Here is a 19854-nt window from a genome sequence, read left to right on the forward strand (position 1 = left end):
CTTAGCACAGATATTCATTTAGTAAATTGCGCTTTATGATTATTTATTTAGCAGAGTCTCGCTTTTCCATATTTCAAGGTATTTAGTGCCTCTGCGTGAATTTTGACGTCCTACAAAAGCCGTTCGGAACAGAGATGGAGATGCCTGCTTTCTCCAGCCTCCAGAGGGACGTGGAGGCTTAGCTTCGCAGAACAACGGCTTGGGAAACCCAAACACAGAGACAAGACACAGAGCTAGTGGATGAGTTAGTGAGTTGACTGTCGCAGGGATAAAAGAATAAACATCAGGGGTGGGCACAGGTGGGAGTGTTAAAACGCAGACCCAAGATAGCGTTGTTTAAAGACTTTTATCTGTATTATTTAGGTTGCATGTATTTTGATAAAAATTATGGAGCATCAATACTGTCCGTGGATTTTATTAAGCCCTTCTCCTGAATTAGCTCATGTCGTCTTCCCACCACTAACGATGGTATGACACTCCTTCTATGAAAGAGAAGTATAAGTTGCAGATGAAGTAAATTTCCAAGTTTACTAAGAAGTGGGGGGCTCAGCCTGGCCCGCGAAGTCTGGCCCAGCATGCTGATCATCATGCTTCGTACAAGAGTAGGGACAGCTTGGAGCAGAGCCAGTGGGTTTTGACTCAGTAACATGGGCCACCTGGAAGGAGAGAAAAAGTATTTATCAAGAGCTTACTATGTGTCAGGCGCTATACATGTAATACCCAGACTGGTCCTCAAAATCAGCCACTGAAACAGGTATTATTCTGTCAAGAAAACTGAGGCACAAAGAAATTACGTAACTCGCTTAAGTTCAAAGAGCTAACAAGTGAGGGAGCTGAGATTCACTGCCTCGCACCTTGACTCCCACTGGGTTGGGGGCTGAGGTCTGACACATTCCTGCCCTGAGCAGCAGTAGCTGGGGCACAGGGACAAGTCTTGCACTCAAAGTATGTCCCGGGGGCCATTCAAGGGATGGAATGTCAGAGGGGCTGATGCCTGCGAATTCTTCACAGGAGCTTGAAACGAATATCTTATTTACCTTTTAGTTTATTTTCTAGAGGAAGATACGTGTGGAAAGAAAGTCTAAAACGTCCTACGACAATATGTAGAAAAGCCATTGGCACAAATGTACAGTTCACGAAAGCCTCTGATGATAAGGACCGCAGAGCCACGGGCTACTCCACCGCAGCCAGGAGGCCATCTCAGGGTGAAGCAGCCACCTGTTCAGGGGCCAGCCCCCACCCTTACCCCAAGCGCATCACATGCGTATGCACAGGCTTGAGGACATCAGAGCTCGTCATTCCAGGGAACGCATTAAGAAGCGAGCCAGAGAACAAAGACTTTTAGAAATGACAGCGCAGTCAACAAAATCACTATTAAGATGATAGTGATTTCAACAAGGTGCACTGTTCTTCAGAGAACAGTGCAATCCTTCCAGAGCTCAGAGTAACAGGACATAGTACCATCTTTCACAATGCAGATTGCAACTGAGAGACAATCCAGTGGGCCTTTGCAGCTGTTCTAGCATGTTCTAGCATATTCCAGCAGAGCCTTTTAAAGACCAGGTAAGCAAGAGAAGAAACATAGTCAGAGGAGTATACATGTGCCCTAAAATTTGATTTTGCAACAAAACCTGTTTTCGATGGAGAGAATAATTCTTTTTTTCCTTTTTCTTTTCTTTTCTTTTTTTTTACTTAAAACAGCAAAACAAACAGACATAACAAAAACCTGTAGCGGTGTCTACTAATGATTATTAGCCATGAGCAGAACTTTTAAGTTCTTACAGGCCATCTTAGACTTCCCTGGAAATGAAACAACGGACCTTCTCGACTAGGCGTTCTCAGAAACCCTGAACTTCCTGAACCCTTCATAATCCGGGGAGATCGGAGACGGTGTGGGTCACGAATGAAGGAAACTCGTCAGCCCACACCTGCACAAGGCCCATGACCATTTGTTCTGCATGTCAACAAGAGGACAGTCTACACCATCATTTCATCTCATCCTCACAAATGGGAAACCCCAAGAAAAGAAACATCGTTCTCATTCTCCGATTGCAGAACACAGGCACAGAAGGCAACTGTCCGAGGTAACACAGCTCGCTGGTGGCGGAGACCGTCACTTACGATGCCGTGGAGGTCATTCTAGTCCCCACGTAGCACTCAGTTCTCATTTTCAATTAAAAAAAAAGGGCTTAAAAAATTTATTTTTAACTTTTCAAGATGGGTTCAAATAAAGAATTATTAGAAATAGTTGGAAGCGTTAGTTAAAGATTGGGTTATAAGAGAGAGAAAGACCTTGACGTGTTTCTTTTTCTTGGCAAAAACAGCTTATGACACAGGCTGTGACAGTAACTCAAGTTCAAGGGAAGTTCTGGGGGTGAGATAAGCAAGCTGAGAAGTCACAATATTTTCTCTCATTTACGAGAATCTATAGGGAATGTCAAATCTAGGCATGGTTTCTGAACGAACTTCGCCCCGATTCCATCCATCACAAATCTCATGACAGGGAGGGATGAAAAAAGCCATCATCACAAGCGAGAATATTTTATGCACTTTTGGGCAACACACTCATAACCAATCTCTTCAAATAAATGAAAAGATGGGTCCAAATGGGGTCAGAAATATCATTTATGAAAGGCTTTATGTATCAGCTGATGTCCTCGGCCCTTAAATATTAGCTCGCTTGGTCCTCCAAGTGACCCTTGAGTTAGGAATGGAGGTTCTCATCTTTTGTGTGTAATTAAACAAAGCCTCGGGGCACTCAGTGTGTCTGAAGTTTCACAGCTGGGAAACGCCGAGACCCGTTTACACTCACATCTGTCCAATGTGCCTCAGGAGAGCGGGAGGGAAGCGGCATCTGAGCACTGCGCCCTCACGAGAAGCGAACCTGCCGGATGCAGCAGATGTGTGACATCGCGTCAGGCGAGGCGGCCGGAAGCAGAAATGCTGAGCTGAAGGGAGGCTCGGCGGTCCAGAACAGCGGCCCTGGGCAGGGTAGGCTGGTCGGTAATGCCAGAGACTGTGTGCTTAGTGAGGGGGCAGGTGGGCCCTTGAGTGCTGCTGCCTGGGTTCGAAACTCACCTTTGCCACGTCACAGGTCTGTGAGCCTAGGCCAGCTCCTGAGGGTGCATGTGTTAGTTTGGGTCCCTTGAGAACCCGATGCAGAGATGGGATTAACATTTATTGGGGGGAGTGGATTAGTATCAGCTTGAGCCGCCATGACAAAAATATACCATAAACTGGGTGCCTTAAAGAACCAAAACTCATTTTCTCAATGTTCTGGAGACTGGGCTCTTCTATGCTCTCAGATGGCTGCATTCTCTCCCTGTGTCCTCAGGTGGAAAAGAGAAGGGGGGAGGGGAGAGAGAGAGAGAGAGAGAGAGAGAGAGAGAGAGAGAGAGAGAGAAAGAGAGAGAGAGAGAAGAGAATCTTCGCCTTTTTATAAGGCCAATTTTAAAAGATTAGGGCTCCATCCTCGTGACCTCGTTTAAGTTTAATTACCTCCTAAAGACCCTATTTCCAGATGCAGTCACATGGGGGTTAGAGCTTCAACATATGAATTTGGGGGATGCAGGACACAACTCGGTCCATGGCCAGCGGGGAGCAGGAGCAGGTCGGGAAAGGCTTCGGAGCTCGGTGTGCATCTGGCATCTGTGAACGAAGACAAAGGAGGAAGAGGGTTGAGTTGGAAGAACCTTGGACTGTGGCTCACTTTCCGGAAAGGCGCGGCCGGGCCAGTAGGTGTTCCCGAGCCAGATGCCCGTCAGAGGTGTCCTGCATCTCACTGGAATGGGAGTGGCGTGTCCAGCTGCACTTGGCCATGGCTCTGGGAGTAGTCGGATGGAAGTGTGGTTTTAGCGCAGCTAGCGATGGGTGCAAAGGGGCAGCAGCTGGGACCCTCAGACAAGTGTGCTTCCTCCAGCAAGAGGTCTGCGTCCTCTTCCCTGGCTGCTTCCGAGTGTAGACGGAAGACGTCGGCAATCGTGCACCATTCAAGAGACGTTTGGCAGAGTCGGATGAGCTGATAGAAGGCGCACGGCTCAGTCGCTGGCACAGTGAACACTTAATACACATCAGCTCTCTTATTAAAATGTTCTCCTCTTACGCCCAGGTCTTGGGGTGACAAAGGTAAAGAAGTCTAACTACCTGTTCATGCTAAGTTGTGTTCGTTGATCATCAACACTCACACTTCGATTAAATATCCCATTGGTTTTATTGCTTTGTAAAAACCTTCCGAAGATAATTAGTGTGAATGCTATAAAAGGGACAAAGTGCTCGTTTGTCCTGGCTCCTGGCTGATGACCATCATGTGCAAATGCAGTTGCATCGGCTATTTGTATGTTTCTAGTCCAGTTGAGGTACCTTAGAATCACAAAATCTCAGAATTAAACAGAAAATTTGAAGCCATCTGCTCCAAACACCATGCCGTAGTTGGATTTCTCTAAAAAGTAATCCGTCAGCCTCTCTACCAACAGCCGTGATGAATTACACTGTTTTACGAGGTCAGTATGGCTCCTCCAGGTTGTCTTCTGTCTGACTCTAGGTCCATGCTCCAGGCTCATCTCTGTGGACTGTATTCCTGCTTCCGGTTGGACTTAGCCAGTAGCTTGAGCCAACGTCCAGTAGGATATGGGTGGGTGAGAGGAGAGGAGTCAGGTTATTTATTTCCTTGGGTCCTGCCCTAAGGGTTGAGTAGGACAGGTGGGTCCTTGATTGAAGTCACAGCTTCTCTCAAGCCAATGGGTGCTATTGACGGTCTCATCTTGTCTTTTTTTTTTTTTTATTAGCCCAGGTCATTGCATTATTCTTTGTAATGCCACTATAGGTCACCCATACTTTTATAGGCAGTTCCATTGATAAACCCATCTCAAGTTATCCCAATTTCAGTTTGCTATCTATTTCTTATTGGTACCCTGACTGTTTCTAACTAATTGAATGATCTTCCTTATCGAGGCGATGAAACCCGTTGTTTCATCCCATGGAGTCAGATAGAAAGGGTCTCCATAGCTCCCCAAATAGTAGCCATTCAAATCCACAAGGTAGATCTCGACAGAACTCTAGACATCTGGACCCTGTCACTTTCAAGGAGGGAGCTTTGGTGACAAAGACGTTGAGAAGCATTTCGCGAATAATCGAATTCAAAAGCTAAATGTTGTTTTTCTCTAAGTGTTCTACCGCGCTCAGTGATCCTTTGTAACCTTTCATTCAAAATATTCCCCAAGCCCTTTAATAATCCACTTATATTTTTGGTCCTCGTCACTTTTTAGGACAACGCACTGCCCCACGCATCCCATTCCCCTGATGGACGCTCTCCCTGAGGGAGCCGAATGAGCTGTAACAGCATCGACTTTGTCCTCAACTGACTGTGTTGAGCTTCCCCTGAAGACAAGCTCGACATCTCTAATGTATTATATTTTTATTTCAAATGGCCAGCAAAAGAGCTAGGGAGCGGGAAGGAGGCGGAGGAAAGGAGAAAACAGGGAAAAAAGGAAACACGGATCTACAACCTCGCCACACAAAGCACCCAGTTTAATGGTTTTCTGAATACTTTACAGTCGTCTTAATATACAGAAGTGTATGTTTTAACATAGGGCCGTTATAGACTCCTTTTTATCCTGCACAATCCAATGAACATTATGATATGTCCCCACGTTTTCATGTAGCTTTCTGAAAAGCCTCAAACACCTTATACACCTTATACTCCATGGCGTGACTTTACCATAGGTTACTTAACCATATCCTGTCATTTGACATGTAGGTTGTTCCTTTTTGATTTGTCTATGATCTTTAACTAGTACAAATAATGTTAGAACGAATATCCTCGAGCATAAGACTCCCCCTTGGGGGCTTTCGTTTTTATTTTCCTCCCTGAGGTTTCCTTCTCAGAATTAAGCCTAGGTGCCAAGTCATTTACATGGCCACCCTCTGCTAGCGCCTTGACATGTGCAGGAATGTCTCTGTACAGCCACATCTCGCCCAGCAAGATGTCATCAGCCCAAACCCTGTTAATGTTTCAGTTCCAACTTTTCTGGCGTTGTTCGCAGTCTTGGCTAATGCTGAATCAGTTGGACAAATGATTACTAACCCAGAGGCTTGGATATTAATGGTTGGGGGGGGGGGGGGTTCTCCAGACCAGGATTTGTTCCAGGCCTTATGCCAGATGGGATGATACATGTCAAATATTCAAGAACTATCTCTCCTCCTACGTATTTTAATAAATATTTTTATTTTATATATATATATATAAATGTAGTATATACATCTTAATAAGTCGTTTAGTTGCTTTCAATATCACTTGTATGTCTCATGACTACAATATCACTAGAATGCAATCTCTGTTCATAAGTCTTGGCTTCAAGTGTCGTTATTTCCTTGGAAGAGATTTATGGTAGCAGAATTAGCCAACAAAAGACTCCACTCCTTGTTAAGGACCTCGACGCGTATTTTTCAGTTGCTTTCCAGAATGTTTTATCATTTGAACTTGAGACTGTATGATCATGTCTTATAGATCCCGATCTGTTAAACACTTCATACATACGGATTATACACAAATATGTATACTGAAATAATTAATAAGTTGATAGGTGGAGCAGTCACTCATTTTTATTACCATTAAAATGTTCCTAAAGTGTCTGAGCAATTATCTTTGTTTTCGCTCAGTAATTATTCTGCTTTTGGGGAGTATACATTTTTCCCTTGGGCTCCTAAAATTATAGGTCTGGATGAAAAGTCTCTTCACTCTGCTCGTATATTTCTTAAGTTAGAGCACAACGCCTCTCCGTTCCCCACTTTTCAAAACGGAGACAGCGACCAGGACGGGAGCCACAGAAGGGCCGTGCCCAGCCTGCAGCTGCTCCGAGCTCATCGAGCACATCAGCCAGCATTTCGACGCCGCCCTCTCTGGCATGGCTCGTGGGCTTGGCTCATGCTGAACGAGTCCCGCACATGGTTGCTGACCCAGAGGTTCAAGTTTTGACGCGTATCCTGGGCTAGATATCAAGCAGATGGGTCTGATACTTGCAACTATTCACGCAAAATCTATATCAATCTGTATCAATAGGAGTCCCCAGAAGTGCCTACGAAAAGTGGAGCTGTATGTTTTGAAAAGCCTAGAGGCAATGGGGAGACGCAGAAAAGAGAAAGATATTTTCCTCTTAAAAATGTCTATTAAAACACACTTAATCACACTTTCTCACTTTATTTTCTTTTTTTTTCTAACACTTAGGGCTGTTGAGAAAAGACAGTGACTTTCACACCGTTCAGCATTGGCTAGATGCTTAGGGAAGGGTGACATGCAGATTAGCTTGAGCATCGTCACTGGACAGCTGTGTGACTGCAAGTAACTCACGCTCTCTGAGCTTTAACTGCTTTGTGTCCTAAGTGAAGACGCCTGACGAGGTGATGGTGGAGAGCTCCGTGACTGAACGGAGTCAAAACGCACAGCCCGCGACTCCAGGAATGCAGGATAGACTAGAGGGGACAGAAGCTACTGGACCCGCATCATTCGTTCACCTGGACCACGTGATGGAGAGCAAGCTATGACGCTTGCGAGAGAGGGAAGACGCCGAACCCTTCGCCTGGGTTCACGTCCTCAGCTCTGCAGCCCACCAGAACCAGCCGCAGAGAAATGGCACCGAGACAAAGCACACTCTCTGTCTTTGCCAGGCTGCTCTCTGTGCCCAGATTAAAAAAAGAAAGAAAGAAAAAAAAAATCGGGAGTGTGTGCAGAGCACAGCTGAGCCGAAGAGATAGGCCCGAGTGCAGGGTTTAGAAGACAGAGAAGAACTAGCGGCCGCGGTCCTCACCTCCTCACCGGGGACTTCGCGCGCCCTCCTGACACCTCCCCTTCCCACCTCGGGGCTTCGCACTTGCTCTTTCCCCCAGTAAGAACCGCCTTCCCCGCTCTCCGCGTCTCCGGCCCCTTCTCATCACTCAGGCCGCGGCTCAGAATTTTCTCCACCGCTGTCGCAGGTAGCCTGATGCCAACGGCAGCCTTCCTGCCCCACGATCACTTCCTCCCGGGATGCGGTCCTCAAGGCGGCTGTCGCTCCTCCGACCAACGCGCATGGGCATGCTCCCTCTGCTTTCTGTCCCCCCAGCCAGAATCCAAGCCCCAAGAAACCAGGACCTCCTTTCTCGTTCACCACCGTGTGTTGACACCGTCCATGTAGTGGCCTTGTGTAGATATTTGTTAAATGAATCAGCGAATGAACCCGAGGAGAGTCCTACTGAAATGGGGCAAAGTGGAAAGCACTCTGCTCAGGGGACAAATTCACAAGGGATCCAGACAGTGGCCCAGAGAGCGAGGGAGGGGATGAGTGCTCAGCGGGGAAGGGGGTTTGATGACCGAGATGGGTCAGCATTTCCAGTGCATGGCAGTTAAAAAGGCAGACGAGTTTTTAATTGCCTTCGTTACTGTGTTTACACTCGGGACAGACAACGTGTCCCCCAGGGTCAGTGTCCTCTGCCCTGTCCTTGTTGTGCCACTGGATTCAGAAGCAAGTCCTCGTTTCGATGCGGAGAGAGAAAATGTGAGATGAAGGCAGAACGCCAATATCTATCAACGATCTATTAACCATTCGAACATTCTTCCAACCGACATCTCATTGGGCAGCGGCTGTGAGGTGCTGTGTGAGGGGCCGGCTTCGTATCTGGTCGGCGTGACCACGACGGTGGATGGTGAGTCCTGCCCCATGGATGGCATTTTTATAAAGTGCTTCGGGGCTGCCACTGAGGTGCTCAGTGCTATGAGGACCGGGGGAGCTAACGCCAAGAGGCATTAGGGGCTGGTCGCTGAAAGTCACATAGGCCACCACTGGAAGACACAGGAGAAAAATGTTTTAAACAAGTCACAGCGGCAAGGAAAAATGATGGCCTGTCTGAGAATCCAGGCCAGTGTGTCTGGCACTTGTGTGGCTTGAAATGTGACCAAGATCGTAGAGGAGAGTAGAGAAAGAGGACAGGCGAGAAACATTGAGCCAAGCTTGCGAAAACCAGAAACCAAAAAAGCAAACTCGCCCTCCGTCCACGGGCGGCCGTCAAGGCAGGAGTGCCCTGTGATGACCTCAGCCGGGGGGGGTGGGGGCGCCAGCCAGCCAGAAGGCGGGGCTCCGGCCTGCCGCCCCCCTGCTTTCTGCATTCTGCTCCCACCTCCGTTACCGTCACCTCCACAAACCATTCATGTTTATTAATGACAGTCTATAGCAGATCGCGAGCGTGACATTTAAAAACTTGAGGTTGTTTGAATGACGAGATTGCCAAAGAAACAAAAAAATCCCCCGACGCCTGGAACCCTTTTGCATCTACCAGCTCCCACGGCCTCCGCACAAGAGCTCAGGGGTTTTCAAACTCCAAACGTGTTGTTTTTTTTTTTATTATTTTAATAGGAAGAGGAGGCGAGCATGATGTATTTCAAATATCAGCTGTTGCTGTTTTTGACACTATGAGCGTGTCAAGGTCTTCAGCAGGAAAGTTCCATCGTCTCTAGTGCAGTGATGGTAAGGCGCAGAGCGTGACGTGACTATGTGTGTCGTACGTTAAAATGACGCGTGTGCAGGCTCAGGGACGAGGGCACAGCGAACGGGACACAGAGTCAGGGCCGCGGGACGGGGAATACCAGCCGAGCCGTGAGACGCCCTGGGCTCAAACCCCGGCCTGCGCTTCCTCCCTTCTAAGGGATCACGGCCGAGGTTCAGGAAGACAGAGGACACCAAAGACGTTAACACCCGAGCAAGGTCACGCTTGCAGTTCATCCGGAAGATGATGCCGCCGAGCACCCCCCCACCCCCCCGCTCGATGGCAGGGCCTCGCTTGCTCTCCTCTTCTCAGTTCCAATTCTCCCTTCTGTCCCCCAAAGTCATTTATCATACGCTTACAATGATCGGCTCGTCGTCGCCGCCTGTGGGTTGTTAGTCTGGTTTATTTTAGGTCGTGTCATACAACCTTAGGTTTCTACCATAGCAATACCCTGTCAAAGGCTTGGTCCCTGAAATTCGTTTCCAGCTCACACAAAATCCACCGGGAGTCAAGGGGACTTCAGCATAATCGTCCCTCACGCCAACTGCTCCCACTGTCTGTGTGGCTGGGAAGGAAAGGGGTTGGGATGTGGACACTGGCCGTCCCCCCTTTCGGAGTGACCTTTCCACTGGACCCCCTAGAAAACCTGCTTCACCTAGAATTCCACGCAATCTCTCGCGAGAAATCAGCTCCCTCAGCAACTCTCTTCCCTGCTATACTATAGCAGGTCTTAGGAAACAAACTCAAACACCGTCTCCAGTTCTACAGTGGTAGAACATTCTAGATCAGTCTCGTCTCAGCAGTCCCTTGCTAGGCCCCAACTCTAGATCAAGACAACGCGGATGTGGCCACTCCCACCACACAAACAACTGACCGGTGTAATGCCCCTGCTGAACTCTATGTCAGCCATCGGGACGGAGGGGTGACTTCTCAAGAAACGACATTTGTACATAGATGGCTTTTGGGGCGGAGCAAAGATGGCTGCAAAGGAATCCTCATGTTTCCTCACCTGAGAACATAACAAAACAGTTACAGCTCGTACGAGAGCATTTTTCTGGCTTCTACCCACAACAATGTCAAATATTTAAGGTATTAGTTTTAGCCAGGACAGCCTGTTTCAGATCTTGGCACATTAAAAAGACGAAAAAGAAACAAAAAAAAAAAAAGAAGGAAGAGAGGGAGGGAAGGAAGGAAGAAGGGAAGAAGGAAGGGAGAAAGAGAGGAAACAGAGAAAGAGGAAAATGAAGGGAGGGAAGGAGGGAGAGAGAGGAGGAAATATGGGAGGGAGACACGTCCAAACTCTCCTCTTTTTCTTACTTAGGGGAAATGACAACGTTTTAGCACTTGCCAGGAACTTAGAGATCATCTAGTCCTATGGCCTTGTCCAGAGAAAGACATCTGAGGCCCAGAGAGGTGAAGATATTTGTCTGAAATCGCAGAGCCAGCAAATAGGGAAACTGAAAGTGTGTACAGCATTTCCACCACACCGTGTCATCCATACAAACAGCCGCCGAGATGAGAGGGAGCTCTTGCTGGGCAACTATCTCTTTCAATGTTGAACCAGAGAATCTGGCTGCCCTTTCATATAAAGGTCCTTCATTTCTGTGATGAGAGAGAGGGCAGTGCTTGTCTGAGCTCCTGGTCACCTTCCAGGGCAGCGGGGCCCTGGAAAGGGTTAGGGGTTACTGCAGTGAGGGGGAGGGAAGCTCCCAGCCGGGAGGGGAGGGGATCCTGGTTCTCCACAGGGAGGAATTCGTAGGAACCCTTCACAGGAAACGACTGAGAAATCCTTCTAGCGCAAGTGCTCAATTGCTGTAAAAGGATAAAATGTTGACGTGAGCAAAAATGCAATTCAATGCCCTACTCCGTTACTCTACCCTTCTTCCTACCGCATCCTCCTCTCCTTTCATACACCCTAAGGTGGCTTATTTTTTCAGATGTCTAAACCCTGGGTGTTTAGAAATCCCATCTTCTATTTTACATGAAGTGTCTGGTGCCCACAGAGTAGAGACACTTTGTATGTAAATGAGGTCTTGGCCAGTCTGTCCCTGTTTCTTCTGGTCGCTGATCAGAATGCCTGGGTTATCCCGAACAGAAACAGTTGGTGGATCGTGGAGCTGGTGGGCAAACGGACCTGGATGAGGACTCGGACTCTGGCCCCCTCTGGCCATGTGTCCTTGAGGGAGTTACTTGTGTCCCACTTTCCACCGCTGGCCATGGGGACAAAGCACAGACTGCAGTGGACCCTGAGGCTGAAATACGAGACGCATTCCATCACGCAGTTCTGTCAGTCAGAGATGACGACGACGTTTGCCCTACTTTCCTTCCTGGTCAATTTCTATGTGCCTGATAGAAAGATGATCTGCTCATTCATTCACTCAGTGTGGACAGTTGGGGCCAGACACTGTTAAAGGCTTGAGGATCCCGGAATGAGCTGACGACTCAGTCTCGCTGCCCTCACAGAGATGGGATTCTAGTGGAGAAGATCGTAAGTCAACACCGGAAGGAAAGCTTTTGTGATGGGAGGAACTTTGTCTTCTTATTTACTCTTCCATTCCCAGACCCAGTCCTGTGAACAGTGGCGGGCACATAGTAGGTCAACACCGGAAGGAAAGCTTTTGTGATGGGAGGAACTTTGTCTTCTTATTTACTGTTCCATTCCCAGACCCAGTCCTGTGAACAGTGGCAGGCACATAGTAGGTGTTCAGTCACTATTCATAGAGTGATTGAACAAATTGCATCTGGCATGAGGAAATTGGAGTAAGGGAGAATTTAAAAAATGTATATATTTACTCTACAAATCTATCTATCTGTCTATCTATCTATCTATCTATCTATCTATCTATCTATCTATCTATCTATATCTATCCATCCATCCATCTATCTATCATCTATCATCAGTAAGGATCAGTTCGATGAAGAAAAATAGAGTGAAGGAAATAGAAAGGCATCTAAGTTACAGGGCAGGGAAAGTCTGTGCCTGGGAGGCAATATTTGTGTAGAGCTGTAAGTTAAAGTGAGGCAGCAATCCTGGGGAGGCTGTGTTAACCATGTAATGAGGCCAGCACAGCTTCTAGAGTTTTCCATGAGTTAAGTTATTCAGCTCTCATGTAGCCCAGTGAGGAGGTGGCATTTACGAGGTGCCTCCTTACAGGAGGTGAGTAACATGTCTGTGGTCACACAGATGGAAAGAAGAGAGGTCGAAATTGGAATCCAGCAACCCGACTCTGGTGTGTGTGTCCAACCGTGATGGGGTACTGTCTCGATTCCATCAAGTGGGGATACATTCTCAAGCCTTGGGCCCCTCGAATCCAAATTATAGAATAAAGGTTCCATCGTTCTGTGTGTTCCAGAATAACTTGTGGTACTTAAAAAAAATTTCAGGACAAACGAGCTTTTTGTCCCCTTTGAAGCATCCACACTAATTATCTTCTCCCCTGTGAATCAGACTCAAGAGGGACATGCTCTAGATTAAGAAAAATTAAGAGAACCACCTCCAGAAGCCAGACAAGCCAGCTCAGAGGACTTCCCTGGGACCTCCAGAAGGAACAGCTCCTTGCCAACATTTATTTTCGCTCGCCGAGGCTGATTTTGGACTTTCAAGTTTGCCTTGTCTTAAGCCTTAGTTTTGTGGTAATTTGTTACAGTGGTATTAGGAGACAAATACAAGTGACTTAATAAATCTTCTGGACTGATGGAAACCCACCTGTAGGCGAAAAACCCACTTTGTGCACAACGCAGATACTCCGGATCCTTATTATAAAAATCAGCCAAACTTGGACTATGTATTGGCACCACAGCTGTTTGCTTCTTTCTGGGAGGCTGAGACCCCTTAGCTCAACAGCCCACCGACTCCAAACTCAGATTTTACACATCTGGTTATTTTAAACGTAGCCAAAACAAGCAGATTTTCAGCCATGTGGAGGCTGCCTGCGTTGTGTACCCCAGTAAGCCTCATCTCTAATAGTTAGCTATTAATAAGAAAGGGCCTTGTACTTACAAGTCCCTGAGCAGCTGATACCCTTTGTCCCCTGACCCAAAGACTCCTGGCCACGGGACCGAGTGACATCCCCTTCGCAGTAAGCCCCGTGTGGATTCCCCTCTCCCCCAGGAGTTCCCTTGCCCTCCTCCCCTCCTGGGTGGTGGTCCCCTCATTCTAAGTCTCTGGAAGCTCTTGTGCTATACAGACTCTCTCTGTCATGTTACTTAGCCCAAATTCTGCCCAATAAAGCTTATCGTTGTTTTTCTTTTTTCTTTTTCTTTTTTGCATCTCATGGGCATATCTTTTTCCTTGATCAGCCTTGTTAAAAAATAAAATTCAACCAAGTGAATTTCGATAGCTAATTGGCTTTATTAAGCGATCCATGAAAGGGGAGCATCCCATCTAGCAAGTAGGAGGATGCTCACAGGGGGTGCACAGAATGGAAGGTCTTTAGAGGGAGAAGAATGTGGCAGGGGAGTTATTAGCAGAAGAAAAGAAAGGATTATTTTTAGACCAGGCCATCTTTTCAGGGGCAAGGGAATGGCAAGAGTTTTATTTTGCAGATTGCCTCTTCTCCCTTTGGAGGATGGAGAGGCCCCGGGTGGCAGATCACATTAGTGGTACTTGACCAGAAAATTCCAGACTGGTTGATAAAGATTGTATTTCTGGGAAAGGTTGAAACTGCAATTAAATCTGGTATTAAATCTAGGTTTGGTATAATGAGCTCTAGTCCATGTGAGGCCATTTGGGGCCTCTGGTTTTCTCTTGAACAGCGTCGAATTTCTCGAACTCCCTATACTTGTAAGCTTCTCTCAGGAGAAATTCCTTCTTGCTCAGGACTGAATTTGGACCGCTAAACTATTATGGGAATCAATCTAGGCTTTAAGGTGTCAAATTCTCTCAATAGAAAAAATATACATGTTTGTACCAATAACTCTATGCACGAAGTTAAATATGGTCTTATTCCCAGTTATGTAACGCTTTCCCCAATTGATTTCGAGCGAGAAGTTGGTATATGAGACATAAGGGCACCTCCTCAGTCAGCGAGCCCAGATGCCTGCCGGATATAAACAAAACGAAGTATGAGATTTCAAGGCGCCCCTTCATTAGTTTACTCTTTAGACGACTTTTAGTAAAGACTAAGTATTTCATCTGCTTTTGCTTAAGAAGAAGCTTGTCCTTTCAGCATTTTATGCCAAACAATTTGGTCAGCTGATGGGGAATTTTCATCACACAGACCTAACAGGGCCATGGGCTCATTTTCACCAGAAATAGCTGACTGACGCTGTCTTTCCTCTGAGGTGATGTCAAACATGTCACAGGTTGACTGGGAACAGCACGATTTATCGAGGCAATAAGGTGGTTCTCAGGATGGGAGAAACTGGGAGCTGTATAATAGCGTAAATTATAACTGCAAATGATTTGTTTGGCTTGAAGCTAAGTTGCAAGTCAGGCACGTGAAAAGTGGGTGTGATTAGATCTGCTGCACACTCAGTATCATGTTTATTTTCCATCCATAAACTGATAAATAATGCAGCAATCGGATACCGGCATTGTCACATGATGATGACACACAGTTTTAGCAACTTTACAGAAGCCCTTCTGCACGTGCTATGAACTTATCAGGGACATGGTTGACCTGCTTGCAAGTGATATAGAGCCTACAATTGGATTTTTGTCCTTTTTTGATATACATATATATGTGCATAAATATGTATAATGTATATAACATTTTTATTGTGGTAAAAATATGAAATTTCACATTTTAAACATTTTTAAGTGTGCAGTTAGGAGCATTCATTACATTCAAAATGTTGTGTGTCTGTCATCGCTGACCTTGACCTAGCAGGAACTTCGTGCTCACTAAACAATAACTCTTCTTCGTCCTCTTCCCCTCCAGCCCTTGATTATCTCTAATGCATCTTTTGCCTCTATGCTGTGCCCATTCTAGACATTCCATATAATCGGAATCATACATTTGTCCTTCGGTGGCTGGTTTATTTCAGTCAGCATAATGTTTTCAAGACTCATCCCTATTGTAGCATACGTCAGAACGTCAGCCCTTTTCCTAATACTCCATTGTGTGGCCAAAACACTTTGTTTTTACCGTCATCTGTTGATGGACACTTGAGTTGCTTCTACCTGTTGGTGATAGTGAATAAGAATAAATTGGATTTTAATGAATGGGTGGGCATGGAGAAAGTATCTCTTGAAGTCTAAAACTTTTTAAACTTTCTTTTTCAAGGTTGGCATACTCCCTGGGGGAAAAAATTAAGTAGAACATTGAACACGGGGAGAGGGGAGACATTGAATTTTAAAGGAGTGATTTGGGTAAAAATGAGAGGAATGACAGCTAATTGAAAAAGTCATTTTATGTCCTTGGAAAAAATTTAGGAGCCTTCTTTACCCTAACAGGTATAATTCCAAATGACTTAGCAGAAAAAAATGTTTTTAACTTACCTTTAATCTACATCTGTCATGTATAGAGAAGAAAGGAACAAATGGACCACCCAACCTTTTCTTCTTCATTGTTCAAATATTTCAGGAAAACATAAAGACCTGTATTAGCCAGATAATTGCCTCAAAAATCGTGTCTGTCTGCCAATGGCTTGGATTTACATGAAGGTTTATGTTTAGAGGCAGAAAACTATCTCATCGGCTTTGAAAGTGTGGCCTTGGCCTTCACAATGAGCAGCGAGAGCTGAAGGGCTATTCTACATCCAAGGGCGAGTCCCCTCATTCACAGACCCTTTGAATGTGGCCACAGAGCATGTGTGAGGACAGTGACCGTGCGTGGATCGCACGCCTGTGTGCTCACGGACTTCAAGACGTACAAGAGTCTCTTAAATAAAGTCTCAGCCCCCTTTCACAGCAGTTAATCAAATGCGTCCACTGTTACCTGTATTTGAAGTGACAATGTCAAGACTTAAAACCCAGTGTTCTTACTGGGAAGCAGATAAACACATACATAGAGGGAAAAAAAATGTAAATCGCAGCTGAATTGGACACTTGAAGTGCAAATTAGAACTAGGTACGGTCTTTAATTGTGTGGAAAATGTAAATTGCTACTAAAGATAGAACTTCCAAATTACAGGAAGTGGGACCGGAATCTGCCACATAGTCTTCTTCGAATGCATACACGGCTTTTAATATGCGGTGTTCGATGTCTCAGCAACATTCCTTCAGGTCTGACACATTATCTAAAAGGCCTCACAGGTCTGGCAGGGCGAGGGCCTGCATAAGGCAAAGGCTTCCGAGCTGACCCCGGCCCGCTGTTTGTTCTAAGTATATCTTTTTCTGATATGGTTCGGTTGGGCTGTAACACGATACAATGAAAGGGACACAGCGTACCTGTCTGCACTCTACTTACGGGGTAAGAGATTTATGCAAAATCCATCACATATGATCAAATGATTGGACTGAAAAGAGTCCAACGCTTTAGGCCAAAGCAGTTGAAATTATATAGCAGGCCCAAGGGCTTATAATAATGATAGCTTATATTAGACTGATGATTCATGAAAACGTAAACCTATATTACTTTCTCTTTTAAGATCCATTAGGTAGGTATTCTGTCCATTTTGTTGTCAAGGGACACCCGAGTATGGTGGCTAGTCTCCAGGGAGGGCCCCCCGCTCCGGTGAACCACACCTCCCATTATTTGGCTCCTTGTGCGGTCCCTCTTTCGCACTGAGTCTGGGCTGGCCCTTTGGAAACAACAAAACGTGGCAGTCGTTTCTCTCTGTGACACTTGCAGCTTCCGCTTCAGTCCTCCGGAGCACTCACACTGGGGAAAGCCAGCTACCAGGGTCAAAGTCTCACCAAGGAGCCCAAGGGCGCCATGCTGTGAGGAAGCCCAAGTTGGCCCCCTGGAGAGAAGGGGAGAATGGTGCCTCAGTAGCACCCAGGAATTTCAGCCATTCTAATTTTGGCTTTGAATGTGTAATTAAAGAAGCCATCTTGGACATCCAACCCAGTTCTGCCTTCGGACCACTGAGCTTCCAGCTATGACCAGCTGGACACCCAAGTGAGGCCTGCCCAGCTGGTCTCACGGGACTACGAGAGAGAAGGGATCGTTGCCTTACACCACTGTGTTTTGGGGGCAGTCGGTTACACAGCCATCAGTAACTGGAACATCAGGTCTACCTAGCTATCATTGTTTTTCTCACTGCACTAAAAACGCTAGTAAATGAAGAATATAACCTCGATCAGTTACGATCGACCGGATATCTGCTACACGCGAAGAACAGTGTGAGCCACTGGTTTCCATCCAGGAGCACGCTGTCTGGTAGGGAGTGAGGCAAGTGATCAGGGGACACATTTACAGCACGGAAGGCATTCAGAAGTGAGGTCTGAGCTCTCGTCTCGAGTCTGCTATTAACTACGTGAGCACGAGCAGTGACTTCCGCCTCCAGCCCTCACTTCCTCTTCCGCGAAATGAGAAGATCGGCTGAAATAACTTCTAAAAGCCCATCTATCGACTCATAGATAGCAACTGATTTTTGTTCCTCAGGTTGTTGAATGAGTTATCAAAGAAAATTGTAATTTATTTTTAATACGCGCGCACACACACACACACACGCATTCACATGTTGGAAAAAAAAATCTTGAACTATGCAAAGCAAAATGTTGACAGTGATTATCTCTGAATAATCTTACTTGTAGGGTCTGGTTGTCATGTGATGAACACATATTGTTTGGGTAGCAAAAGGCCATGCATTTTGTTTGTTTGTTTTCAAGAGAGTGAACAAAGAGTGAGCGTAAGCTGAGAAGAATGGCTAGAAAGCAGGGTTGCCTTATATTAGCTGTTTATATGCAGTGAGTTAGTACAAACTTAGCAGCTTAAAGCGACATCTATTATCTCAGTTTCCACGGGACGGGGGTCCAGGCAGGCCCTAGCTTTGCTTTCGTCTCACTGGACAGCGATCGAGGTTTCAGCTGGACTGCTTTCTCACCTGGAGCTTCGGGGCCTCGTCCAAGCTCCCAGGTTGTTGGTAACATCGAGTTCTTTGCAACCGTAAGGCAGCGGGCTTTGTTTCCTTGGCGGATGCTGGCCAGGTGGGCACTCTCGGCACCACCGGCCACCGTGCTCCCCTGAGACATCGTCCCCTCCCAGGGCTCTCACATCACGGTGAGTGAGTCAGTTTCAGTGGGGAAGCCTCTCTCCAGGCTGCCAAGTTAGACTCTTATACATATTATACAGTTGACCCTTGAACGACATGGGTTTGAACTGCATGGTCCACTTATCTGGGTATATTTTTTTAAAAGAGTGTTATAAGTGTGTTTCCTCTTCCTTATGATTTCCTTAATACCGTTTTCTTTCCTCTAGGTTACTTTACTGTAAGAATACAGTATATCACACACACAACATACAGAACGCATGTTAATCGGCTGTCAATGCTGTCGTGAAGGCTTTGGGTCAACAGCAGACCGTCGGCAGTTGTTTTGGGGGGTAAGCTCCCTCCCTCTTAAGGAAAAGCAGATGAAACACCTAAGCCTTTACTAAGTTTCTGCCTCTATGACATTAGTACCATGCCACTTCCTATTTAGAATTGTCATGCGGATGAGAAACAACATATTTAAAATACGAAGCACGTATCTGGTGTGCAATAAATGATAGCAATTTTTATGTGACAGACACACCTGCACGGGAGACAGAGATGCGCGGGCGTCTGCTACGCGAGTTTCCACAGCTTGGAAAGCAGATGTCAAGGTCACGAGGGTCTGACGCAGAGCAGGTTCTCGGTGCGCACAACCCGCTCGCGTGTCCAGTGGACGAGGCCCTTGCCTTCACGTCCCCTACCTCTTTTCTCCACCTCGTCACCCCTGCCTTGATCCCTCGATCTGTCCTTGTCCAGAAGGCCCTGCTTTGGTCACGTCCTTTGTCCCCCATGCCCTGGCTCCAGAGCGCGTCCCCCAGGAAGACCGAAGAGTCCTCGTGGCCCATAAGTTAAGTGACCTGGGTCATAGCTCTGCCACGAGACCTTTGGGAAGGTTCTTTACCTCTTACTACTCCCGACTCACGGCGTGAGGAGTGGCCTCTCTGCCATCTCTCGTCTTCAGTTCACGGTCCTCAATGCCAGCGTGCCTCATCGGGACAACTACCTCTCCAGGGTGAGTGGCTGTCCCCTCTTTCTTCTAAAGCAACGAGGGCAGGCCCACTTCTTATACCTCAGCTTCCCCGTCACTGTAATGGGGCGAGTCGATTCCTCCCAGGGATGTTTCTGAATTAAATGAGAACACAGGCCACTGGCCAGTTCACACACAGTTAAATGTCATTTTCCCTGCCTTCCTGGCTCTCTGTGTTTCTAATTTAAACCCAGAACAGTTAATAGCTGTTAGTTTCTGTTGTGTTTTCTTTT

This window comes from Rousettus aegyptiacus, unplaced genomic scaffold, assembly GCF_014176215.1.
Source record: "Rousettus aegyptiacus isolate mRouAeg1 unplaced genomic scaffold, mRouAeg1.p scaffold_m13_p_10, whole genome shotgun sequence".
Taxonomy (NCBI): Eukaryota; Metazoa; Chordata; class Mammalia; order Chiroptera; family Pteropodidae; genus Rousettus; species Rousettus aegyptiacus.